General features: G+C 41.3%; 1 protein-coding gene and 1 long non-coding RNA gene across 3 annotated transcripts in view; one reads left to right on the forward strand and one right to left on the reverse strand.

Moving 5' to 3' along the window:
- Positions 1–27,683, reverse strand: part of creb5b (cAMP responsive element binding protein 5b) — a 408,265-nt gene that overhangs the window by 216,853 nt on the left and 163,729 nt on the right. The gene's annotated exons all lie outside the window — the stretch shown is intronic.
- On the forward strand, positions 19,989–23,547 carry LOC125486655. The gene is made up of 3 exons (XR_007265299.1): positions 19,989–20,104; positions 20,198–20,307; positions 23,201–23,547. It is a non-coding gene; the product is annotated as an uncharacterized LOC125486655 (long non-coding RNA).

A 27,683-nucleotide genomic window follows, 5' to 3' on the forward strand; every position in this document is an offset into this window, starting at 1 on the left:
GCTCATACTGTCTTGAATTTAATTTTATAATGGCAATGGCCAAGGGCACGGCATAGGATACCCTTGCAATCTGAACTGAATATAGTAACGGTAGAAATGGACAGGGTCCAAAAATGGGCCCAGGAATCATATTGGGGATGATCCCATGCCCATTGCTTCTAATTAATTCCATGCAAACCTCATGCTGCCCAGTAATTTAAGTGATTGTAGCATGTAAAATGCACAAGGTGTGCTGCTGACTTGCTACAGTTACAATATCATAAGAGAACAGCATAAGTTAAATTTAGCTTGGACCACCTAAAGGTAGCCTGTACTTTTTCAACTGGAATGCACTGTGGTGACTGCATGTGATGGAAGTCAGGCATTCTAAAAGCGATTCTGAACTAGGCAACACATTAATGGGGTAAAATGAAGGAAAACAAGGCTCCAAGACTTTCTGTAATCAAGAAGTTCAACAATCTTATTTTCACTGACCTTAACCACTCCCAAAAGTACACAAATCGGAAGTACCCCTCAGACCCATAGTCTCTCTCCCAGGCACACCAACACACAGGTTAGCCAAGGAAATACAACAAAGACTAAAGCACCTCGTCAACAAATCAACCCTCAATCCACTCAGCCCAGAAGTTCCCCAAAACCCTCAAAGCCATAAGAATAGACAACGACGAGACCATGGTGTCCTTTGACGTTACCACCCTATTCACATCGATCAACATACCACTAGCAAGAGAAACACTAGCATCACTACTGAAAGAACCGGACCCGAATAACACCGTCTCCACAGACAACATGCTGAAATTACTGGACCTATGCGTCACGACCCACTTTACCTTTAACGGCCAGATCTATGAACAAATCAACAGGACACCTAGGGGGTCACCCACCTCTGGACCAATAGCAGAAGTAGTGATGCAGAGACCCAAAAGCACGGCCCTTCCACAGATCCATCCCAAACTGTGGATCCAATACGTGGACTACACTTACGTCATTATCAAACGGACTAAACTAGAAGAAACACACCAACTTATAACAACATTTTCACCGGCATCAAATTCACCAGAGAAGAAGAAAAGAACAAACAGATCCCATTCCTAGACATGATGGTAGAACACAGGACCAATGGGAAATTTCTGACCAAAGTATACAGAAAGGCCACACACACAGATCAAGTCCTAAAGTTCAACAGTAACCACCCAACACCCACAAGTAGAGTTGTGTAAAAACACTGTTCAAACAAGCTACAACACACTGCAGCAACCCAAAACTACACCAAAATGAAGAATAATACCTCCGCCAAGTACTGAGAGACAACGGATACCCGAACAGCTGGGTCTGACAATGCCTGTCACACAAACAACACCAGGAAGATACAGTACGCCCCAACTCCCTTGTCACATTACCATACATCAAGAACGTACCTAAACTGATCACAAGACTCCTACGGCCACTGGGCATCAGAGTGGCACACAAACCCACATCAACCCTACACCAACTGCTAACAAGAACCAAAGACTGCTTGCCCACTATGGACAGAACCAATGTAATATTCATGATCCCATGCAAGGACTGCGACAAACATTACATTTGACAGACAGGAAGGAAACTGGCTGCGAGAATACATGAACACCAACTAGCAACAATAATACATGACCAATACTCACTCGTCTCCATACACAGTGACAAGGAGAACCACCAGTTCGATTGGGATAACACCAGGATCCTGGGACAGGCCAAACAGAGACAAGCACGGGAATTTCTAGAAGCCTGGTTCTCCACCAAGAAGGCCATCAATAAACACATTGAATTAGACCCTATATACGCACCACTGCAAACAAAAACCAGAAATGAGGTAATCAACTCCAACGGACCCCCAAGTTTGAACAACAAGCGGGAAAACACAACAGCGCTTCATCGGAGGCTGCACTGATGATGTTACCCAGCAGAGTAATGAAACATCCGCGAACTAACGAACCAGCTTGGCGAACGAACCAACCACAGCATCCTTAACCACTTGTATAGCTTCAAATTCAATATATTACCAGCACATCACTAACCTCGATCAATGCTGAATTCATGACACACCATCACTCATCAATCAAAGATCTCTCTAAATAGGAACTGGAATTAACATTTGGATGGCTTATCAGAACCTCAGAAACTTTTAGCACTACTGCAAGACTCACAGCCATATTTCACTGCACATACTGCCTACTATTCAACTATGGTGGCTGCATTCCCAATAAATTGCATGACACTCGAACAAAGCCCTTTTTCTTAATTTTACACATTCCACTGGATTAAAACCTCATATTTCTGCCTTTCTTCAGTTCTAAGGAAAGATCACCAATCTGAAATGTTAACTTTGTTTCACTCGACAAGTGCTGCCAGGCTAGTTAAGTATTTCAAAAATTAATTTCTAATTCAGTGCAGTGTCAATCTGGAATCCAAACTAAAATTCCGTGAACTGTGGCCTGGTACTACTTCTACTATAGTTGCCTCAATCGCATTATCACTTCTGAAGATAGGATACCTCTTCTTTATAACCTTAGCACTGCCTTACGGAAAGCCTATTGGTAAAACGAACAGCCATAGTGGGCTCTATAAATTGTATCAAATACCAATTATGCAAGGGAGATTAATTTTCACATTACATTGCCAAAGTACTGCATTGGCTGTAAAGCATCTTGCCTGCTGCTTCAAGATGCTAATCATGTTTACCAGTTACAATCAGCATGTGTGCTGATGCGCAATCATAAAATCCCTACAGTGCAGAAAGAGACCGTTCGGCCCATCCAGTCTGCACTGATCCTCCAAAGAGCCACTGAAGGTGGCACACAGATGCAGCAAAATTTTACATTTGCCTTCATTGCAAGAGAATTTGAGTACAGGAGTAAAGATGTCTTACTGCAACGTATAGAATATTGGTAAGATGAGGCCTGGAGTATTGTGCAGAGTTTTAGTCTCCTTATCTAAGCAAGAGAGGGAGTGCAACAGAAGTTCAACAGACTAATTCCTGGAAAAGTGGGATTGTTTTGAAGAGAGAATGATGAGATTGGAATTTCAAAGAAAAACAGGTTATCTCATGGAAACTTACAAAATTCTTATGGCACTTGGCAGGGCAGCAGCCAATAGGATTTTTTCCCCTGGCTGGTGAACCTAGAACCAGGTATCACAGTCTCAGAATAAGGGGCAGACCACTTGAGTCCGAGTTGAGGAAGAATTTTGTCACTCATAGGATGGTGAATCTGTGGAATCTCAATCATTGAGCATGTTCAAGATAAAAATTAATAGAATTTTGACACTAATGACATCAAGAGATGGCATGGAAAAATGGTGTAGAGGTAGACAATCAGCTATGATCTGTTTGAATAGCCGAGCAGGCACAACAGGTCAATGGCCTACTCCTATTCCTGTGCTCTTATTTTGAAGCTCAACTAAACATGCTTTTGTGGACTTGATTATAATTAAGGCTTTAGAATTTTTCTAAGAGTAATCATAAACATGCGTGGTAATCACACAACATTCACAGTGAGAGAATGGGTGTTGGGCTAGATGTACACCATCAACGATGACGTGGATTCCAATAAAGTCTGCCTTGCAGAAATGAATGCAGAACCCACTCTTCTCGATGCAGGCTGTCTCGTGGAGAAAGTGATGTGATCACTCTAATTTTCTCCTTCCAAAGCGAAAAATGAGAATTTATTGGAATGTCAAAATTGTAGATTTTAATTGGAGCAATGGAAAATATCCCAACCTAAAGAGTTGGGCAATATGTTTAAAAATAGATATGCAAAAAATAACTGGCAGAATGATCAGTGCTAAAAATATCATATAAAGTAGTAGTTTCAATATTCAGTTATAGAAAATCACCAGTATCCCTCTAAATACTGACTTCCTGTCAGCGCAGAATAATGCTCCATGCAACAACTGTTTCATCCCACTCCACAATGTGGACCACAGTCCCAACGTAAATAAGTTTCTGGCCTCTTTTCTGTGAGTCCTTCACCCACTGACCTTGTATCTCCCTAAGCACCTACACGGGTTTTCAGCCTGATTTCCCAACTCATCTGCTGCACATTTGTAGACTTATTAAAGATTTTATTTAAGTGAAATTTGTCATCATTCTCCACCCTCTCCTCAACCGAGAGGATCATGGGAGCTGTCAAAGGTTAAGTTTTAATATTGCCATGTTGTTTTTGGGCTCAGTGAAGTTTTTGTCCCTTTAGCATTATTCCAAATTAAATTTGATCTGTATGCCCTTCAAATTTACAAAAAAAAACTGAAATATGACTCATTTACTTAGCTATTCCCCAATGTTTTTAAACTCCATTGAATTTTCTGACAGTTTTGGCAGGCTAATTACAATGTCAGATCTAGGCACTAAAGATGTTTAACCTCCATCCCAAAGGATAAGCTCTAATGTTGACATATGCAGCACAACAGTTTCCAGGTGCCATCTAACTGTCAGAAAAAAATTTATCATATAGAATTACCTTCTCTCAATTAAAGCACACTTTTCAGCTCTATATAAAAAATGCAGCTTGTTAATTAGGAAACAGAACTAAAAGCAAGGGTAAACTGGAGTTTTCTTTAAAAGTACGTTTAAGTTTCTTGATCCTTGGAAGGAAAATAATGAAAAGAATAAGCTCACAATGGATTAGAGTAGGTCCAAAATATCCATTGGGCTAAACATTATTTTAAGAAGATGCAAGGAATCAAAACGTAAAGACCAACAATGTCAATTTTCACTTACATAATACTGGTAATGTAGAACAATCATCCTAACACTCAAAAGCATAATAAGAACAAATATCAACATTAAGCCAAAGTAAGATATTAAGAGAGGTGACTAAAAACTTGATCAAAGTGATGAGTTTCAAAGAGAAGTTAAAGAGAGAGCAGTGGACAGGAGGAAGAATTTAGGGAGAGAATTCCAGAACAGAAAGCCCAGACTACAAAAGGCAAAACAGCCAGTTGTGAGCAACACTGGTATCTACCCAACAATGTGGAAAATTGCCCAAGTATGTCCTGTACACAAATAGCAGGACAAATCCAACCCGGCCAATTACTACCCCATCAGTATCCTCTCCATCATCAGTAAAGTGATGGAAGGTGTCATCAACAGTGCTATCAAGCAGCACCTGCTCAGCAATAACCTGCTCGGTGACGCCCAGTTTGGGTTCCGCCAGGGCCACTCGGTTCCTGACCTCATTACAGCCTTGGTTCAAACATGGACAAAAGAGCTGAATTCCAGAGGTGAGATGAGTGACAGCTCTTGACATCAAGGCTGCATTCTACTGAGTGTGGCATCAATGAGCCCTAGCAAAACTGGAATCAGTGGGTATCGGGGGGAAACTCTCCGGTGGTTGGAGTCAAACCTGACACATAGGAAGATGGTTACGGTTGTTGGCGGTCAATCATCTCATCTCCAGCACATCTCTGCAGGAGTTTCTCAGGGTGATGTCCTCGGCCCAACCATCTTCAGCTGCTTCACCAATGACCTTCCCTCCAGCATAGGTTCAGAAGTGGCGATGTTCACCAATGATTGCACAATGTTCAGCACCATTCGCGATTTCTCAGATATTGAAGCAGTCCGTGTTCAAATGCAACAAGATCTGGACAATATCCAGGCTTAGGCTGACAAGTGGCAAGTGACATTCACACCACACAAATGCCAGGCTATGACCATCACCAATAAGAGACAATCTAACCACCACCCCTTGTGACATTCAATGGTGTCACCATCACTGAATCCTCTACTATCAACATCCTGGGAGTTACCACTGACCAGAAACTCAACTGGACTCATCACATAAGCACAGTGGCTACAAAAGCAGGTCAGAAGCTAGGACTACTGTTGCGAGTAACTCACCTCCTGACTCCTCAAAGCCTGTCCACCATCTACAAGGCACAAGTCAGGAGTCTGATAGAATACTCCCCACTTGCCTGGATGAGTGCAGCCCCAACAACACTCAAGAAGCTTGACACCATCCAGGACAAGGCAGCCCGCTTGATCGGCACTACATCCACAAGCATTCACTCACTCCACCACCGACGCTCAGTAGCATCAGTGTGTACTGTCTACATGATGCACTGCAGAAATTCACCAAAGATCCTTAGACTGCACCTTCTAAACCCATGACCACTTCCATCTAGAAGGACAAGGGCAGCAGACATATGGGAACACCACCACCTTCAAGTTCCCCTCCAAGTCACTCACCATCCGGACTTGAAAATATATCGCCGTTCCTTCACTGTCACTGGGTAAAATCCTGGAATTCTGTCCCTAATGGCTTTGTGGGTCAATCCACTGCAGGTGGACTGCAGCGGTTCAAGAAGGCAGCTCACCATCACCTTCTCAAGGGCAACCAGGGATGGGCAAGAAATGCTGGCCCAGCCAGTGACGCCCACGTCCCATAAAGGAATAAAAAAAATCAATTGCTCAAAAGGCCACAGTAAGGAATGCAAGGTTGTGGATGCAGGGTTTAGGCAGGATTGAAGCCCAAAAGGGATTTGAAGAGATTGATGAGGATTTCAACTGTGGGATGTAAGACCAAGAATGGAAAGTAGGAGAACAGCCAGGACCCAGCCTTGAGCTGAAAATGACAGCTACAGCAGTTGGACTGAGGCAAGGTAATAGTAGACAATACTACAGAGATTGTAGTTGGCAGTGTTTGTGATAGAGAATATACAGAGGTTTCATCACAACTGTACTGGAATTTAAAGGGTTAAATTATGATGAAAGGCAGCATGACTTTTATTCCCTGAAGTTAGAAATTGAGGAGTGAACTAATCAATGTGTTTAAAATGATAAATGGATCCAATAAGGTAGCTACAGAAAGCCTGTTTTCTCTGGTGGGGGAGATCCAAAAACCAGGAAGCAAATCAGAAAATTAGAGCTAGGCCTTTGAGGCACCTTTTGACATACAAGGTGGTGGAAATCTGGAACTGTGGAATTAGTGGTATTTGTTGGGTTAGGATATCAATGAATGGAGAACAGGTAAATGGAGTTGAGGTGAAGATCGCTGATAGTCAGAACAACTTGAAACCACGAAATGCCTGCTCCTATTCTACAATTCCTGATGTTTAGCAGAAAGTAATCACAGCTCATGAAGGGCGTTCTGATAAAATACAAGCACTGAAAGAGGTGGGAGAGAGGTAGATCATCAGCAAAATATTGAAAGAGACTGATTACTTTTGAATGATGCTGCCAACAGACAGAACTTAGCTAAGAAAAGAAGAGGCTGAAGATAGATCCATGGGGGGTTTCAGAGGTAATCGTGAGATGACTAGAAGAGAAGATGTTGCTGCAGAATGCTCTTGCTCCAATTGAACCATGAGCCGTAGAACAAAACCAAAACAGTCCCAATGAGCTGGGAAATGTTGGACTATTATAATGCACTTTTGTTTTGCATATCCTAGAGGATATTGCTAATTTCTACTTGTCTTACTACTAAATGTGGCTCATGACATGCAGAAAATGGCCCAAACATTGCCAATCCTGGAAACGTCCTGTCCCACTGGTATGACAGGCCAAGCAGAGATGGTATACAGTCGGGAGGGAGCTGCCCTGGGCATCCTCAACATTGACTCCGGACAATATGAAATTTAATTGTATCAAGTCGAACATGGGCAAGGAAATCTGCTGCTGATTACCACGCACTATCCATTCTTGGCTGATGATTCAGTACTTCTTCATGTTGAACACCACTTGGAGGAAGCACTGATGGTGGCAAGGTGCAGAATGTACTTTGGGTGGGAGATTTCAATGTTCACCAGGAGTGTCTCGGCAGCACCACCACTGCCTGAACAGGTCATGTCCTAAAAGACTTAGCTGCGAAACTGAGTCTGTGGCAGGAATCAAATGAGAGGAAAACATACTAGACCTTATCTTCACCAGTCTGCCGACCTCACATGTATCTGTCCATGACAGTATCAGCAAGAGTGACCACCGCAAGGTCCTTGTGGAGATGAAGTCCCACCTTCACATTAAGAATAACCTCTATCATGTTATGTGGCACTACCACTGTGTTAAATCGGATAGGCTTTGATCAGATCTAGCAACTCAAAACCTGGTGTCAATGACCTGGGGCCAGCTGTTGCAGCCAAATTTACTCCAACACAATCTGTAACCTTATAACTGAGCATGTCCATAACCTTAACCCTGGAGAGTACAGGAGGGCAGCCAAAAGCAGCACAAGGCATACCTAAAAATGAGTTGTTAATCTGGTGAACTTACAGAACAAGACTACTTATTTGCCAAATGGCATAAGTAGCAAGTGATGGACTGGGCTAAGAGATTCCACAACCAATGGAACAGCTCTAACCTCTGTAGTCCTGTCATATTCTGTTGTGAACGGTTGCGAACAATTAAACAACACACGAGCAACTCAGGATCCACAAACTGCCCATCCTCCATGATGGGGGAGCCCAGCACATCAATGCAAAAGATAAGACTGAACAATTTGCAACAATCTTCAGTCAGAAGTGCCAGGTGAATGATCTATCTTGGGGCCTCCTCCACACTTAACCTGCACATCCCTGGACATTATAGGGTAGTTTAACATGGCTAATCCACCTAACCTGCTCATCTTTGAACTGTGGCAGGAAACTGGAGCACTTGGCAGAAGCCCACACAGACATAGGGAGAACATGCAAATTCCACACAAACAGTCACCAAAGGCTGGAATCAAACCCAGGTCTCTGACACTGAAGCAGCTGGGCTAACCACTGAGGCACTTCCCCTCAGCTACTTCATCAATGACCTTCTCTCCATCATAAGATCAGACGTGGGAGGTTCACCAATGATTGCACTACATTCTGCACCATTTACAATCCTTAGACACTGAAGCAGCCTATGTCCAATTTGTAGCAAGACCTACAGTACGTCCAGTTTGGGCTGAAAAGTGGCAAGTAACATTTGTCCACCACAAATGCTAGGCAATTACTATTTCCTACAAGACAGAATCTAACCACTGCCCTTTGACATTCAATGATGGGGAGAAGGCAGGAGAATGGGGTTGAGAAACATATTAGCCATGATCAAAGTGGAGCAGACTCGATGGGCTAAATTGCCTAATTCTGCTCCTTTATTTTATGGTCTTATAGACATCACCATCACAGAATCCCTTAATATCAACAACCTGGCAGTTTCTATTGACCAGAAGCTGAACTGGACTTGCCATATAAATACTAGCTACAAGAGCAGGTCAGAATCTAGGAATACTACGGTGATTGACTCACCTCCTGACTCCCCAAAGTTTATCCACCGTCTCCAAGGCATAAATCACGAGTGTGATGGAATACCCCCCACTTGCCTAGATGGACGCAGCTCCAAAAACTTTGATTGTCATCACATCCAGAGACATTCATTCCCTCCACCACCGATGTTCAGTGGCAGCGGTGTTACTACCTACAAGAAGTGCTGCAGAAATTCACCCAAGGCTCCTTGGACAGCACCTTCCAAACCTATGACCACTTCTATCTAGAAGGATAAGGGCAGCCGATACATGAACACCACCAACTATGAGTTCCCATCCAAGCCACTTAAAATCCTGACTTGGAAATATATCACCATTCCTTCAGTATCAAGTCAAAATCCTTCCTTCCTAATGGCATTTTGGGTATACCAGGCCAAATGGTGTGCAGCAGTTCGAGATAACAGCTCACTAGCATATTCACTAGGGCAGCTAAGGATGAGCAATGAGTGCTGGCCCAGCCAGTGATGCCCAGATCTTGAGTGAATATAAAAGTAAGTTCACTTATAACAAAAAATTCACTTGCAACCGGATATATTTAACTGAGAAATACCACACTCCTGATGCATCATTATGCAAACTTGCCCAGTTTTCTGTTTCCCATCTATTTGCCAACTTCCTTAGGTGGTTTCAAAAAGGCATCGCTTTGGAATTTTTCTCTTTGGAAATATGCAATTTTAATATATATTAATTTCCAGGAAGGTATTGTTAAAAGACCTAGGAAAATCTTCAGGCTCGCTTTCCTTGCTGTATAAGAATCAACCTTAATATTGTAATCACTAGGTTCTCTTCAAAACCTCGAGCTATTATTTCTGGTTTTAACCTTCTAGTTATGACCAGGAAGCATGTTTTCAGTGGTTATTCACCTGAACGATGAGGCTGGCTGTCCCCTGTCTGTCATCTCTTTATGTGCCAGGTTCTTTCCAACTTTCCAACTTTGTTTTTGCTTGGCAAGATTTTTCAACTAATCTTCTAATTTATCTATAGCTATTAATACATCTCAATCATAAAGTCTTCTACTTCTCAAGGTATTCCTAGCTTGTTCCACTGGCCTTGCTTTGGCCCATGTTGACAGCGGAAGCACTTCAGTGATACCCTCAACGCCTCACTGGCGAAGTGCAGCATTCCCACAGACACCTGGGAATCATTGGCCCAAGACCATCCAAAGTGGAGGACGAACATCGGGGAAGGCATCAAGCACCTTGAGACTTGCAGTCAGGAAAAAGCAGAAGCCAGGCAAAAACAGCGAAAGGAGCGCACTGCCACACCAACACCCCACTCATCCCTTCCTGTGACCACCTTCTGCCTAATGTGTAACAGAGCCTGCAGTAGCCACATTGGTCCCTACAGCCACATACAGACTCACCCTGAGAGTGAAAGAAAGTCATTCTCATCTGCAAAGGACTGCCAATGATGATGATGATAATGATGCTTTTGTCAAACTATGACCTGTACTGTGTTTTCTGATCGTGCACATTCAGCCATAGTTTGTATTTAATGGTCACTTTCCCGGCTGCTCCTATAGTAATGGAATTCCTCCATTCACTGGCGCCTTCTGGTATCTATGTTATTTTAGTGCTGACTTGAAATAGTAGCTCATGGGATAAATAGACTTATTTTATGCATCAGTATCAATTTGTCCATTTTCAGTCATCTCTTCATCTGCCGTAATTTGCTCTTCACAATTGACCAACATTTGTGTATGTGAAGTGTATTGTGCCTCATCACTTTCTATTACTTGTTCCAATTCTGTAAGCAGAAAATCAGTGCCAATCAACCTCGAGGAATGCATCCTAATGGTCTGACTGCTGCACAGTAAAATTACTGTTTTACCATCACTACCTACAATCTAATATGGACTGGTCTTCTCTTTTGTAGTATACAATGCCCCCTGGATGATTTTTTTCTCTGATAGCTTTGAATGACACTGCAAGGCTCACCCGGTTAACAGCCGGGACTCATTTAAATTCAAAACAAGGCAGGTTATAGAGTCAAAGGGCTGTGCAGCATGGAAATAGACCCTTCGGTCCAACTCGTCCATGCCAACCAGATATCCTAGATAAATCTAGATCCATTTGCCAGCATTAGGTCCATATCCCTCTAAGCCCTTCCTATTCATATTCATCCAAAAGTCTTTTAAATGTTGTAATTGTACCAGCCTCCACCACTTCTTCTGTCAGCTCATTCCATACATGCACCACCCTCTGTGTGAAGAAGTTGCCTCTTAGGTCCCTTTTAAATCTTTCTCTTCTCACCTTAAACCTATGCCCTCTAGTTTTGGTCTCCTGCACCCCAGGGACAGAACCTCGGCTACTCATGCCCCTCACGATCTTATAAACCTCTCAGCCCTTAGATCACCCTTCACCTCCGATGCTCAAGGGAAAATAGCCCAAGCATAGTCAGCCTCTCCCTAAACCTCAAACCCTCAAACCCTGGCAACATCCTTGTAAACCTTTTCTGCACTCTTTCAAGTTTCACAACATCTTTCCTGCAGCAGGGAGAACAGAATTGAACGCAGTATTCCAAAAGTGGCTTAACCAATGTCCTGTACAGCCACAACATGATCTCCCAACTCCTATACTCAATGCACTAACCGATAAAGGCAAGCATACCAAATGTCCTCTCCACTATCCTGTCTACCTCTGACTCCACTTTCAAGGAACTATGAACCTGCACTCCAGGGTCTCTTTGTTCAGCAGTAATCCGCAGGACCATACCATTATGTGTCTAAGTCCCAGCCCTGATTTGCCTTTCCAAAATGCAGCACCTCACGTTTATCTAAATTAAACTCCATCTGCCAGTCCTCAGCCCACTGGTCCATCAGATCAAGATCCCATGGTACTCTGAGGCAACCTTCTTCGCTGTCCATTACACCTCCAATTTTGGTGTCATCTACAAACTTACTAATCATACCTCCTACGTTCACATCCAAATCATTCATATAAACGATGAAAAGCGATGGACCCAGCACTGATCTTTGTGGGACACAGCTGGTCACAGGTCTCTGTCTGAAAAGCAACCCTCCACCACCACGGTCTATCTTCTACCTTCGAGCCAGTTCTTTAACCAAATGGCAAGTTCTCCCTATATTCCATAAGATCTAACCTTGCTAACTAGTCTACCATGATGAACCTTGTCGAATGCCTTACTGAAGTCTATATAGATCATGTCCACTGCTCTGTCTTTATCAATCCTCTTCATTACTTCTTCAAAAAATTCAATTAAGTTAGTGAGACACAATTTCCCATGCACAAAGACATGTTGACTATCCCTAAGCAGTCCTTGCCTTTCCAAATACATGTAAATCCTGACCCTCAGAATTCCCTCCAACAACTTTCCCACGACTGATGTCAGGCTCACCGGTCTATAGTTGCCTGGCTTTTCCTTACCACCTTTCTTAAATAGTGGCACCACGTTAGCCAACCTCCAGTCTTCCAGCACCTTACCTGCGGCTATTGATGATACAAATATCTCAGCAACGGACCTAGCAATCACTTCCCTAGCTTCCCACAGAGTTCTAGGGTACACCTGATCAGGTCCTGGGGATTCATATACATTTTAAGATATTCAGCATCTCCTCCTCTATAATATGGACATTTTTAAAGATGTCACTATTTATTTCCCCAAGTTCTCCATATCCTTCTCCACAGTAAACACTGATGCAAAATACTCGTTTAGTATCTCCCCCATCTCCTGTGATTCCAAACATAGGCAGCCTTGCTGATTTTTAAGGGGCCCTAATCTCTCCCTAGTTACTCATTTGTCCTTAATGTACTTGTAACCCCATTAGACTCTCCTTAACCCTATTTGCCAAAGTTATCTCATGTCCCCTTTTTGCCTTCCTGATTTCCTGTTAAATATACTTCCACTTCCTTTTTACTCAATTCCTGCTGTCTATATCATTAATATGCTTCCTTCTTTTTCGTGACCAAAACCTCAATTTTACTAGTCATCCAGCATTCCCTACAGCCACCAGCCCTGCCCTTCACCTTAACAGGAACATATTGTCTCTGGATTCACGTTACCTCATTTTTGAATGCTTCCCATTTTCCAGCTGTCCCTTTACCTGCAAATTTCTGCCCCCAAACAATTTTTGAAAGTTCTTGCCTCATATCATCAAAATTGGCCTTCCTCCAATTTAGAACTTTAACTTTTAGATCTGGTCTGTCCTTTTCCATCACTATTTTAAAACTAATCGAATTATGGTCACTGACCTCAAAGTGCTCCCCCACTGACACCTCAGTCACCTGCCCTGCCTTATTTCCCAAGAGTAGGTCAAGTTTTGCGCTTTCTCTAGCAGGTACATCTACATACTGAACCAGTAAATTTTCTGCACACACTTAACCAATTCATCTCCATCCAAGCCCTTAACTCTATGGCAGTCCCAATCTATGTTTGGCAATTGTGTTTGGCCTATTATTCTTAGAGATAACAAATATCTCCTTACAAATTTGTTTCTCAATTTCCCACTGACTGTTGGGGAGTCTATAGTATAATCCCAATCATCCCTTTCTTATTTCTCAGTTCCACCCAAATAACTTCCCTGAACATACTCCCAGGAATATCCTCCCTAAGTACAGCCGTAATGTTATCCCTAATCAAAACCGCTACTCCCCCTCCTCTCTTGCCCACCTTTCTATCCTTCCAAAGCATCCATGCCCTGGAACTTTAAGCTGCCAGTCCTGTCCATCCCTGAGCCACATCTCTGTAATCACAATGATATCCCAGTCCCATGTTCCCAACCATGCTCTGAGTTCACCTGCCCTACCTGTTAGGCCTCTTGCATTGAAATAAATGCATTTTAATTTATCAGTCCTACCTCATTCTCTACTTTGTTCCTGCCTGCCCTGTCTGTTTGACTGACTCCTTTTTCTAACTGTACCAGTCTCAGACTGATCTCTTTTTTCACTATCTCCCTGGGTTCCACCCACCCCCCGTTACTAGTTTAAATCCTCCCGAGCAGCTCTAGCAAATCTCCCCACCAGTATATTAGTTCCCATCCAATTCAGGTGCAATCCGTCCTTCTTATACAAGTCACTTCTACCCCAGAAGAGATTCCAATGATCTAAAAATGTGAATCCTTCTCCCCTGCACCAGCTCCTCAGTCACCCATTCATCTGCTCTATCCTCCTATTCCTACTCTTACTAGCTCGTTGCACTGGAAGTAATCCAGATATCACTACCCTCAAGGACCAACTTTTGAAAATTCTGTCTAACTTCCTACATTCTCTCCTCAGAATCTCTTCCTTTTCTGTTCCTATGTCATTAGTTCGAATGTGTACAATGACCTCCTGCTGGTCCCTCTCCCTTTTGAGAATATTCTGCACCCTCCCGGAGATACCTTTGATCCTAGCACCAGGGAGGCAATGCATCATTCTGAAGTCTCACTGTTGGCCATAGAAACATCTGTCTGTGCCTCTGACTGCACAGTCCCCTATCACAATCGATCGCTTAGAAACTGGCATACCCCTTGTTACATTAGAGCCAGTCTCAGTACCGGAAACCTGGCTGTCTGTGCTACATTCCCCTGAGAGTCGCTCACCCCTATATTTTCCAAAACAGCATACTTGTTTGAGATGGGGACAGCCACAGGAGACTCCTGCATCACATGCCTACCCTTCTTGGAGGTAACCCATCTACCTGACTGTATCTGCGGTTTTTCTACCTTCCTGCAAGTGCCATCCATCACACTCCCTAGCTCCTGTAAATTGACTCTGATATTTACCACCAAATGTCTCTCACATATTTGTTTGAGTTGAAATAGGCATGTACATTGAGAACACTGGAGAAACTTAGCAGGTCTGCTAAGAGAAAGAAATACAGTTAACATTTTAAGTCAGATATAACTCTTGTTCATCTTCTGAGGATGATAGTGAGGGACAGATTCAGGAGGGCCTTCCAAGAAAGCAGGACAAAGCAATGTGTCCCAGAGCCCAGAAGGCCAGATATAATAGCCAGTCATGTCCAGTTTGACTGAGCTGGGTTCAGAAATGATCTGTTGCTTACTTGGCAGGCAGCCCCTGCTAAATATCAAGGACATGTGGACAATTTTTTTTCAGTTCCTAACCTTTTATATTGCTGAATGAATATTTCATTTTCCATGTATGAATGAAATCTTCAGATAAAACTAACCTGCTCTGCATGATGGTTAGGGATAAATCAGCAGTCAGACAGTGCACTATCATTGCCCTGGTGCTAAAGCTAGGTAGCTCTGAAACTGCCCATAAGTATGACAATCTGAGTCATCTGTAGTGCAATCTCTCACGACGAACATTAAGTTGATTCAAATTCTGAGGAAGCTCCTTTTGCCCTTTCTTCCATTACCTGTAACTTTTCAAGGCTTCAGAATGACTGGATATGCTTAAACATCCTTGATGACAGTATCTAACCTGTCAGAGGCAGTGCTTTGCGTAATTTTGTTCAACAGACTGCTGCTTTAGGACGGTCAGTGGACATGCGAGCTGCCCATTGTACATCTCCTGGCCTTGAACGGCAGTGCCCTCCCTTGAAATGCTGATGCATGGAATGAACCTTTCACAGAGAGGTATGGAATCATCCTTCATTCTGTACTCTCATTCACAAGGTGGGATTAGGTATTGAAGGATGTGAGCTGCCAGGTCCTAACACATTCTAAAGATATTGCCTGTAGCCTCTGCATTGTCCATGTTAATGAGCAATGCATTGGCTGCAGACCTCAAAGTTGAGGTTTTAGACTAAGAGTCTGCAGTCAAAGTGTTTTTGAGAAAGGAACAATGTATGGGATGACAACTTCTTACACCCTTGGTACAAAAGAGGTTCGTTATCTCTGACATGGGTGTGATTGAACCAGGTCCTATAGGAAAACAATATAGTGAATAATACTACAGTGCATACGGTAACAGTGCAAAAGAAAATATATTGACAGAAGTGATGGTATATTTACAACAATGTAGCCCCTGTGCCTCCTATGTACCCCCAGCAGTGTCTACTTCTTTTGTCTCTCAATAAAGCTAGGTGCAGGCCCAATGTCTTCATCATCTAGTTGCCTGCCATTTCAACACAGCATCATGTTCCCTGGCCAAAATCTCTGTCCCCAGGCTTGCTGCTTTGCTCCAGCTAAGGTCAGCGCTAGCTGGAAGAACAGCACCTCATTTTCCATTTGGGAACTCTGCAGCCTCCTGGTCTTGATAGTGAGTTCAATAATTTTAGGGCTTGAGTACCTTCTCCCATGTCCCCAACTGCCATGCACCCAGCCTTGTCATCGAATGGGCTGTTACCACAAACAACCCACGACCAGTCACTAATGGTCCCCATTAGCATTCTCTCAAGCTGACCTTTATCCATTTCTCTGTCTGCCCTATTGTTTTTCATTCTCTCCGGGCTCCATCTCCACCTATTGTTTCCTCCATTCGCATCCCTCAACCTTTCTTCAGCATATATGCCAACCTTTCCCTAGCTCTAATCGGTTCTGACGAAGAAGCTTTAACTCTGCTTTCTCTCTGCAGATACGGCTGGACCTGCTGAGTTTTTCTGGCAGTTTCTGCTTTTACTGCTGTGTTTGGCACAGTTGACTTGAAAGGCTTGGGCATTCATTCCCTTGTGCCTTTGAACCTAGGCCTGCTGTGAGTCTCCTACCCAAATTCAGGCTTACTCTCCTCCAGCTGAATTGCTGCAGCCTTTGGCAGGGGAAGGTAGAAAGTCAGGGTAGCTGAGGAGAAGCTACTGGGGTGCCTATGTCTCACTCCTCCTGTCCATGGGTGCTTTCTGGCACCAGCCTATCTCCTTAGACAGTGGCACTTAGAGTGAGGTTAAGGTCCCTCGTCGCCTCCTGCCTTGCACATATCTGGCCACTGACTAAATAAGAGGAGAGGGAATTAGTTGGAAAAGGGAAAGAGTTAGTTGAGGAAGTTGTATCAAAGCTCATTCAAAATATAAATGAGTTAGCACAGAATGTAGTTGGATAGAACATAGCACAATCGAGCTTAGTGGGTTGACTGTCCATTGCTGTCACTGTTTTAGAGCAGTCCCAGTCTTCCACCAGCATCTCCACGATCTTCTCCTTATAGGAACTGAGGATCCTGATATCTGCCACCAGGTTATGAGCTAATCTTTCCTGCATCGAGGCAACAGAGAGATTCAGTGTGATGGAAGTGGATGCAAGAGAATTTAGTGAACATGGACAAGCAGCACAGATGGTGAGGTGCCCCCAGTGAATGAGCAGAAAGAGCAGAAGGCAGGAAGGGTTAGTAGTTGAAGTGGATGTGGAGGGTGGGAGCCCTAGAGTGGTCATGATGCATGCGATGGTGAGGCTTATGGCCCATTGACCTCGGTGAGATGAGTGCGCAATGTCTTTATTAGATGTGATTCTGCATTATGGCAACATTGGCTGGATAATCCTGAGTTTGCACAAAATAACACTGACAACTAATTAAGGATCTTCTGTTGGATTCACAGTCTGGCATATTCACAGTCTGAAAGCTACATATATTAATACAGAGAACATTTTTTTTTTAAAAATTAGGAAGAACATTAACTATAATCCCTGCCTGGAACATGCCTTTGGCTGCTGAGTAGAATTGCTTTCTGCTTGATCATGATAGGCCTTTGATCAAAAGAAAACATTTAACCTTGGGAGTCAATTTTAACTCCCCTTCCCTGGAAACTGGTCAAAGGAGCAGTTACAGCAACTCAGATTCGGTACCCAACCTTGAGATACAACTGATCTGAATTAAGCATATTTACTCAAAGGTATAGCATTCAACTTTACCTATATACGTTGGAACCCAATGATGTAATTGGGACTTAACTTCAATCTTAATTCAGTGCATTTTGCAATAGGCTGAGATGGTGGTGAAATGAAATGGTGTTAGAGCAGTTCAAAGAAGAATTTAAAAAAAAAATTAATTGTCAGGCCAAAATGGAATGAAAGACAGATAGGCTTTGTAAGTTCCCTTCATCAGATTAGGACCCAGGTGATGAAGATGAAAATCTATCTTTGTGATACTGATTATTCTGGACCTAATTCCTCTTAGCATAGTATTCACTCGGATAAATTCAAACTCTCTTCATGTTTAACTACTTTGAATATAATTAGCTCATTAGCCTATCTGCTGCATCAGAAAGGTGATTTTCTTTCGTTTTCTGGTCTTGTTACTATTATAGCTCTTATCTGGGTAATATTTTTCTGACCTCAAGGGCCATCAATCTTTTAGTTCTATTTTCTAACTGGCAAAGGTAAATTTATGCCAAAAACCACTGCAGTCATTTCATGTACAAAGCCAATAAAAGGCTGGCCAGCTTCAACAGATTCATTATAAAGTGAAATCGAACTCAGTTTACCTTCAAAGTTGGAAATTAACATAATCATTTAAATATTATCACTATCATAATGTTGAGATTTCTTTTAATTGCATAGAATGATGCCATTTTATTAAACAACAAAATCAAATGAAGTATAGGTGACAAATTACACTATTGCATTGAAAAATTCTGATATGAATCCACAAGCCTCAAAAAAATCTATTCACATGATTTAAGTGTTTATTATTATGCAGCACAGCTGTACTTTCAACGCCCCAGTTCTCTGACCTAAAATCTATGTCGTTCTAAACTGTGCATTGCTGTCTTTGAATTTTTTGGGGATAATTAAGTGCATGACCTCAAAGGATAAGAAAGTAACAAACATGTGATATGGCTTCAAAGCACATAGGTATTAGGTTACCTACTCAGATTCTTTCCACACACTAGCCAAAAAGCACATACATCGAAATTTATTGATCACCTTTTCACATTGTGCAACTTTTCCATGTAGTCAAAGGTGGAGCTGGTTTAGGTGCAAACTGTGGTTAATAAGTAAGGGACTGTAGTGACATTTTTCAGTCATTGAAAAAGTATTTTAAAAGTCATTCAGCAGTTACAATCATTTGAAATTCTCTAATTTTTTTGAATTCACACTTCAGTCATTGTCACCTGCTACCTGAACTTTGAGAAGAAATGAATCCAAAAAATGAAAAATAGGCCATGAATAATCAGAATAAAAAATTCCAAGACGGTGAGGCAGAACAGATGCATTGGGGCCAAAAATCAGCAACCCTTCAACCAGAATCTTAAACAGTTTAAATTAGATCAAGACCAAAGAAGATTTGTTTTGATATTCCTGAGGAGACGGGGAAATTGGAAGGGAGCATTGAAATGGGTAAACAATACATCAAACAATAATGGGGGTGCAAAATTCCAAAGGGTAGAATTTTATTATCTCTTTTATTGATCCATTTCACCACTGCCAGAAGTTGAATCAAAAATCCAGTCAGAGGTGAGAATCCTTGATATGGTCCTTGGCAGTCAGGAGAGAAGCCAAAGTTGGAGTTTGAGGAGGGAAATAAGAGTGGCAAACAAGACAAGTAGTCTCGAGATTGGGGTTTAATAGACAGAGTTGAGGAAGACATGGAGTGGGAGAGGTTAATTATAATCCTGGCAGTGATATTTGTGTTACTCGGCATCATGTTTCTGCACATGAACAAGACCTGTATGATTCTGTTTCTATAATCAGGCAGTAGCTGGACATGGCTGGAGAAGTAAGCTTTTCTATCGATGAATGCTATTGGCTGGTGATCTGTGGCTCTGAAGGCAACATGTGTGCAATCAATAGTGCTCTGCACAAGGGTGTGGTTTGTCATTGTTGCGATTCACCAAGATCTCTCCAGCTGACTCTAAAGGCAAAGAGGGAATTGGTGACCTGCCCAGAACAGCTGCGTACTATAGACTGTCTGACGCTGATGATATCCTTTCAGCAAGAAAGGAGACAGCCATTGGTTAAAAGGTTGAGTGTGTGGTGATTTTGAGAGCCACTGGCAAAGCCCAACACCCAGGTAGGTTAAACTGAAGATGCAATTATCCCATGTGCCCCTTTTATATAGTATTACTGAACTTGTGACCCACTAATGTTCAATTTTTACTTGCAGGTTTCAAGTTGGTGAGGTATCCAATCTTACAGCATTAAAACCACTTTGCAGTGCCAATGACAACACTTAGATACAACACTTAGATGTCAAGGTAATGCTGCCTGCTTGAGGTGAGCTATTAAAGAAATTCATTCTCTGGTCTGGGACTGCTCCAACTATTCAGAACCAGAATGGTAATGGGCAGCATATGGTTAAAGCCCAGTTCTATTGATATCTCAGCAGCTGATTCTTTTTCTTGTTGTGAACAGCAGAATATGATCATTGATTGCACTTGTGAAGTTCGTGTGAAAATTCCCTACAGCAATGACAATGGAGGAAAACACTTCTCAATACCAAGTACCATGTTTCCATCATTATCTTTCCTTGGAAGTCCTGGTTTATTGTACATTAATAGAATAGGCAAAGCTAGAAAAGCAGACTGTGACACCATTGCATTGGTGAAGATGCAGTGATTTCTGCATACCTATCTGGGTAGCCCATGTGACCTTGCCATTAGTTCATTTAAATTTTAGGCCTATGTCATTAGCAATGCTACAAAGCTATCTCCTCCCTTGCCTTGAAGCAAGCAGAATTGCAGAACTCTATTTTACCACTCCATTAGGGTGGAGAGTAAGGCCAATCTGGCTAAAGACTTAGGGTAGTCCAAGCTCCTCTCTAATCCTCCCCGATGACAAAATTGGTATTCAAATGGAAAATTGCTGTTTTAAGAGTTTGAGTAACTAGGAAAATTTCCGACAGGGTCCCACAATTCTGCCTTCAAAACTGACATCAGCAGCTGGAATAAATGTCTGCCACTCCTCAGTCAACTCCTGCTCCTCTCTTTCACCAATATCATCAGTGGTATTTTCTTATGAGCTAGAAGACGCGAAAGCCTAGTGAAGGTGGATTTTTCTTTAATTCCTTACTGTTCCCAGGAAGAAAGACTATCCCTGTGCAGCCCTTATTCCCCCCTCATCAGTTTAAAATTCTGGTTTATGAACATAGTATCAGAATGTTCTTTGTGTTTTTTATCTTTTATCTTTCATCAGAACAACACAATATTGTCATGATTCGATCCATTCTGTCTGCCAAAGAAAGATTTTTGACATTAACTAATGCACTTAAATCAGAGGCTCTTGAAATCGTGTGACACCAATTAACGTGAAACCAAACTAACATAAAAATTACTTCTATGACCTCTCTAAATCAAGGGATAGATTGATGTCCACTTTCTAATTCTTAAGTTGGAACACTGTGAAATATGAGATATGGTTTTAAACCTCAGTTTAAAGCTGTACTTTTATAGCCATTTAAATGCATTCTGTGCACGGCTTGTTCTGGGAATTTTCTTAAGGAGATTGTAGCCATAGATATTTTACCCAATTGTATGAACTACATGATAAAATCCTGACACAATTAATTGACATCTTTTTCAAGAAATATTGCTCAGAAAATTGCTTTTTCATTTTTCTCATAACTAATATTCTGTTAAAATTCATGGAAATTTCAATGGAATCAGCTGGGAGAAGGTGGGATGTGGGCTCTGGGCATGTGCATCTACCTGAAGGGGTTAGTGGGCAGTCTGAATCACTTTCAGGATTTTTGTTTTGTGGCTCCAGGATATCAACATGGTCTTGTGCATTGATGCAGTGGGAAATAAATAAATTTAATTTCGAGGGCAGATACTTTGAAGGCCAAAATGAAGGAGAATCCCGAGATTTGCTCAAGGGAGCAGTGGGGAAGGGTAGATTTGCAAGAAGAATTTTAAAAAAAAGAGGGGCTACACACATGAGCAGCAGGAAAGAAAAAACATTCTTGGGATCTGGAGTAAAGCCAGCATTTATTCCTATCTTTAGATCCCCTTGAGGAGGTGGTTCTCAGTATAAATCTTGAACTGCAGCAGTCCTGAGGCATGTGCATGTCCAAATTGTGATCTTATCAGGGAGAGGTAGGTGCCTGGAGAGGTGGGGAGGAAGACACATTTGATTAATTGGTGATTGCCACTGGGCTGAGATGAAATTTTAGGGATAGAACCAGAGAAGATGAGTAGAGCAAGAGAAGAAAGAGGGGAATATTAGGTAAGGGGAACAGTTTGCATGTTCAGGTGGAACAGGAGCAAATAAGTTTGCTTAGAATGTAGGACAGATAATGCAAGATGCAATCAAAAACAAGTGGCAACACAGAACCAGAGAATTGCTACAGTGTGGAAGCAGGCCATTTGGCCCATCGAGTCCACACCAACCCTCCAAACAGCATCCCATCCAGGCCCATGCCCTACCCTATCTCTGTATCCCTGTATTTCCCATGGCTAGTCCACCTTGCCTGCACATCCCTGGATACTCTGGGCAATTTAGCATGGCTAATCCACCTAACCTGCACATCTCGGACTGTGGGAGGAAACCAGAGCACCGAGAGGAAGCCCACAGGGAGAATGTGCAAACTCCACACAGACAGTCACCAAAAGACTGGAATTGAACCTATGTCTCTAACACTGTGACACAGCAGTGCCAATCAGAAATTAGAAATAGGTCAGGATAGAAATGTGATTGCAACAAGTTATATTTATATAGCACCTTTAACATAAAATGTCCCAAGGCACTTCATAGGGGGCATTGTAAAATGAAGTCTGACGCATGCAACATAAGGTGATATTGGGTCAGGTAAGAAAATGCTTGGTCAAAGAAATTAGTTTTTAACGTTTGTGAGAGACCACATTTTTTTGAAGAGACTATAAACTTAAATGGAAGTTGGACTGTTGTACAGCTGAAATACCAGGAGAGTTTTGAAACTTGGAAAAATCAAGGGCAGCATATTTTTGGCTGTGCCAGAAAATATTAGGTTTCAAAACAGTTGAGGGAGATAATTTGAAACTGGGTGATATCAAGAGTCTTTGAGTTTGGGAAATTCTGAATGACTGCTGCCCTCTGATTTGTTGAGCAACAGTTGTTATAAAACTTTAGGAGCAAGGGTAGAAGAAACATCAGAGTCTGTGATCTGAAAGCATCTATCATTCCCTCTTGTAAGGAAGAAGAAAAACCATGAAAGCTTAGAAGTAAGAATTCCAAAAAATAGGCCGAAGTCTGCCAGATGAACAATCAAAGTGAAGAATGACCATCACCTTATAGACAGCAGAATGTCATCAGTGCTAAAAGACAAGAAGAACAACATGAGACAATTTAATCCACTCTTGAAACCTGGAATTCAGAATTTTGTTTACTGTGTCTATAATTATTTTCACATTATCTGTGTTGAACCATCTGTCTTTTGGCTGTCTTAATTGTGAACATTTGAGTGTGTATTTGGGATTTTTGAGGTGGGTATAGTTTAAAATATATAACAGGAGAACAGAAATGCCTCATTTTCCCTGACTTTTTAAAGGCATGTTACAATAAATAATTATTTTCAGTAAATGAAAACTTGATGTGAATTGTTTTTGACCTGAATAGGAGTCAGTCAGTCAAATTGGTTGTCTTGGTAACCTCACTGGGATTTTATCGATTATACAGGTTTTGTGATAGCTTGTGGAACATGAGGCATGAATATCAGCGTGCTATTCCCAGTTCAGTTGTAACAAGTCTGTTTTAATGAAGTGCGATAGAAAGGCAGGTTTAAAATTGATGGCTTAGTAAATACAGATGCAGTTCAAATTATATTCCAGGAAATATTTCTATTTAACTTCGAAGAATGTATGACACTGAAGCCATTTCATCCAGATTGGGGGAATTTTAAGCCCTGTGTAGGGTCTAAAATACATGAATCATAAGCTGATTTGTATCCTGTCCCTTATATACCAGCTTCTGGTTTTATTAGAAGCGGATTGAGAAATGGCCAATTAACCTGCTTTCCAGATGCTCACCCTTCAATTAAATATCCTAATGAGGCTTCAAATTTAACCATGGTTTTATTTTTAACACCTGTGAGCCAGATTTCCCAGCACTCAGAAAACCTGGCAGTGAAAAGGTAGGACTCACCAGCCTAATGCCTTTCCACCATACTTGTGAGCTAGGAAGGTCAGGAATTCTTACTCCCTGCACCCCCTGTTCCCTTCTCCCACAATCCACCTAGCACCCTCACATCCTCACCCCATCCCTGCAACCACACTCTACCGATCTACTGCTCACTGCAAACCCTTTGCCACCATCTCGAAGATACTCCCTGCCCTGGATTTCCTTACCAACCCCCAACTTTAACCCATTATCACCTCAAAATGGAGTCAAAACTTAAATAAGAACTCAGATTAAGTTCAGCAGCACTTCCTATTGGTTGCTCTTAAATACTGAGGGCAATGTATCAACAGAGCTGATCATATAAAATTCACTGAGATTAATCAGGCTGAAGAAAACTGAGTTCTTCTTTCAATATTAATATGTTTCCCTTTTTATTAAGCAGTTTTTTTAACCCAATTTTTTTTTTGTTTACACCAAATACCTTGCTTATAAATGGCTGACACACCAAAACACTAAAATATGAGAACGTACACACTTACCTTTTGCTCTGTATTTGAAGTGGAGTGAAAAAATGGTTTGCATATATAATTGGAATTTTAATTTTGTTGAAAGCCCATTTATAGGGCTAATCTTAGGTTTTTACTGTCAAGTTGTTAAATATATTTATGTATGTATGGTTTTAAAATATTTTTGTATTCTTCCATTAGAGCAATGTTTTTGAAATGTAAATCTGCACATTCAAGGAAAGACAATCTTTTGTATCAGACTCAAAAACAAATATTACATGACTGTAGTTACTGACAAATGGTCTTCAGTGAGATATACTAATTGTGGAGTGATGATTTAAAATATTATGCACCATTGAAAGACATCAAAAAATTCTTGTCAAAATTTCTCTTTCTATTGTCAAATTTCAAACCTAGACCAGAAGAAGTGTCACTTCCACCACAATTACCATGAGAAAGCAATATCATGATCTAATTTACCATAATTAATGTTATCAATTTGAACATTTTCCAAGTACACATTGGCACAAGATATCCCACCCACATCATTGTGTTTCAGGTAATCATGGCTGTATTGTCCAACATTTTCCATTCAGTGATTTCACTTTGTTATTGTGCTCCTACATCAAAACAAAAATGATTTCTCTAGCAAGCAGTGCCCTATAAAACCCATAAAGTATTACAGCTTTATAGTTCATGCTTGAATGGTATCATGAGAAAAACAAAGGATTCTGTATAAAAACAGATTTTAGGAAATTAATCCAAAACAATTACTGATCATGAATGAGTGGAAATATAGTCCTAATTTATTATTAGTACTAGATAAATGAAGAATAGCATTAGGCACCATACTTGAGCAAATAAGCATGTCATGCTTCAATCAAAATGAATCCAGCTTGAAAGCTAATTTTACCAGGATGACTACATTTGCTCACTGAAATCAGTATCAGGAAAATGCCTCAAACAGTTCCGTTTTACACTTCCTTCCCAGTGCAAGGGATGAGTTGCTGAGTATAACCACAGAAGAAAATAGCTTGAAATCATGTTTGAGGTTTTCATGTAGTAAAACATGGTTACTTCCTGAAAAAATATTGTTGTAACTAGGAAAAAAATGGCAGTAAAGTTGTATGAGACAGCTTCCTTTCATATTGTAGCTTGAAGGATTTCTTAATTCATTATGCAATCAACTTTTTTTAAAAAATGAATGAATATGGTATTTTGGCAAAGTATTTATCATAATCCTATAATTTCATTTTTGCACTCTCTGGCAGAGAAATTGAAGCAAATTCTGTTTTTTTTTGGATCAAAAGTCAGTGTTAGGGGTCGAACTTTGTCTCACATCAGTGATGTCCAATATCATCAGAAAATGTGCAAACTGACAATCTGGAAACTGGTGACTTCCAGACGTCCAAATTGTCTAAAATAAGTATTAGATGCATAAGCAAGACTTGATCAAACTATGCTTTCTTATAAGATTTCTGTAAGTTGAACAAAGAGGAAATATAGAACTCTTTGAAGGTAATGGTCAGAGAACAAGATTCATGCAGATGAAGAGCTAGCCACCTAGCCAATAGTAGAGTGACAAAAATGTCTGGAGCCACAATACTGTAAGGTCAAAACAGTTATGAAAATGAATGAATATGGCTGTACAGATAGTTGAAATGAAAACTAGGATTTAAATTTAATCCATTAAGTACTGGGAGGCATTTTAGACCTGTAATATGGAAATGATTGGCCAGTAGACAATGTGGATGTCAAGCAAGGAGGAATGAGAGAAGTTGTTTCTGTCAGTGACAGAAATATAGTTGATAGTTTGAGTGCCAAAAGAGCTGAAATAGGGACAAAGATAGGATATGCTTCAGAGTGGAAATAATTAGTTTTGGTGATATATAGATGCAGTGTTGGAAGTTCAGAACTGGATGGAAGAAAACTAGCATCATATGATCTAATTCAGCTTGAGTGGTTAGGGAGTGCTCAAGGCAGTAGCTAGAGTTTGTAGCAGGATTGAAAAACAGTTCTTTCAAACCTGCGAGGAATGTGCATTTGGAAAAAATTTTAACTCAATGATAATTTAATGTCAGATAAGCAGATAGTATGAAGTTTATATGTTGACACAAATTGGAAAGGTAGAACCAGACGTCAGCAACATGCAAACAGGTGACAGAATGCAGTCAATGAAGAGAGGGAGAAGGTGAGATGTTTTGAAAATTTTCAGAACAACGATGAGATGAGCTGGCTGTTTTGGACGATTGGAATTGACACACAGATATATCCATAGGAAAGACTCTTGTCTACTGTAACAAATGCTGGAAAACATTTCTAATACAATGAAAACATTAACAGCATCAAGCTTTCAATTGGAGGGAAGCTGAGTTCCTTCAATTAATGTAGATTCCATTCACATAGTCATCAGAACTTTCCAGATCAACCCATGATAGAGTTCTGCATCTGCGAATGCTGAAGGAACGTCCTAATAGATAGAAGCATTTCAACATACTGCTTCTTTAATACCATTCAAAAAATGTGTGCTGTGCAGAATTATACACAATGAAAAGGTGCATGAGCATCATAAGCTCTTTTCGGAGCAGATGTTGCTGATTTAGGTTCATGCCATGATTGGCAGACATCAGTAAGGGGTTGGTTAGCTCAGATAGCTGGTTAGGTGGTTTTGCAATGCAGAATGATGGCAACAGTGCAGATTCAATTCCTGCACTAGCTAAGGTCACCGAGAAGGTCCTGTTTTCTCAACCTCACCACCACTCCCCCGCAATCCGAGGCATGATGACCCTCATGTTAAACCAACCACCAGTCACGTCTCCCCAGTGAGAAAGCAGTCCTCTGGGCATATGTTGATTTGACAGGTAGAAATCACAAGAAGCACTTGCAAAACTAAGGAAATATCACCTTTTTCATCTTGAAACAACAATTTCTGCAATTGCTACAGCCAGGTACAACAAGCCAAGGTGACTGCATTACTTCAGTTACATGCAGCATCAACCCGCCCTTTTATTGGTAGGTTAGGTTCTGTCCCAACAGTGGCACTTTCCTTTGACA

This window comes from Rhincodon typus, chromosome 2 (assembly GCF_021869965.1).
Source record: "Rhincodon typus isolate 14 chromosome 2, sRhiTyp1.1, whole genome shotgun sequence".
Classification (NCBI taxonomy): domain Eukaryota; kingdom Metazoa; phylum Chordata; class Chondrichthyes; order Orectolobiformes; family Rhincodontidae; genus Rhincodon; species Rhincodon typus.